Here is a 1109-nt window from a genome sequence, read left to right on the forward strand (position 1 = left end):
CCATTTTCAAATTCTGTATGCCAATTTATACTTTGAGAGTGCTTTGAACTCGTGATGGGATCAAATCAAATTCCAAGTTCTTTCTCGGGCTCCATTATTGTTCAATTTGCTGCCCTCAAATTTTTGTAGGGAGTATGTAAGCGTTGATCCAGTAGCAGGATTTAAGTCAGATTTGATCAAGTTTTTGACTAAAATTCATGATCAACCCTACATTCCATTCAAGAGCCAGTCAGATACGCCAACTCTGATTCGTTGGTCCATCAAATAATGTATGAAAATAAAAGTTATGTAAAATGAATAAATTTTTCGTCTTGAAGGGCTTGAATTCTAATCCCAACAGCGGTACGGAAGTTCGCAACAAGAACAAAAAAAATTCAAAGATGCCAGAAAAAGTGGAAAGTGAAGAAGCACTCGCCTCTTCCCGAGTTACGCAAAAAAGTTAAGTTTGAGCATAAAGCAAGCTCGTTGTTGCTTCTTGTATGTTTGCGTGGTGAGCCAATTTATTCTTTTGGTATGCCGATTTCTGTTCAACCCTGAAAAAATAATTTGTTGCCTGAGCTGAGAAGGAGGATCCAGATTTTGCATCGCCTAGTTTGCGGGAGGCAGCTCGGCTGGCTTGGCACCATGGAAAAGATGCCAGAAAAAGTGGAAAGTGAAGAAGCACTCGCCTCTTCCCGAGTTACGCAAAAAAGTTAAGTTTGAGCATAAAGCAAGCTCGTAGTTGCTTCTTGTATGTTTGCGTGGTGTGCCAATTTATTCTTTTGGTATGCCGATTTCTATTTAACCCTGAAAAAATAGTTTGTTGCCTGAGCTGAGAAAGAGGATCCAGATTTTGCATAGTCTAGCTTGCGGGAGGCAGCTCGGCTGGCTTGGTACTATGGAAAACACGGGCTAAATCATCCACTAACAGCTAGCCGAATGGAGGATCATTATAAGAATATTATCAGTCTGATTGAGCCCGGGAATAACATTTGGAGACAAACATTGTTGAATTGTATGAAAGCTCTTGCTCAATTGATTGACTGGTCCCTTCTCGGACCAAAATGACTGTTCAAAGAACCAATTGGGCTTTTGGGAAGGATGCTTGAGCGCAGATTTTGACCACTTTG

Source organism: Tigriopus californicus, chromosome 6, assembly GCF_007210705.1.
Source record: "Tigriopus californicus strain San Diego chromosome 6, Tcal_SD_v2.1, whole genome shotgun sequence".
In the NCBI taxonomy this organism is placed as follows: domain Eukaryota; kingdom Metazoa; phylum Arthropoda; class Copepoda; order Harpacticoida; family Harpacticidae; genus Tigriopus; species Tigriopus californicus.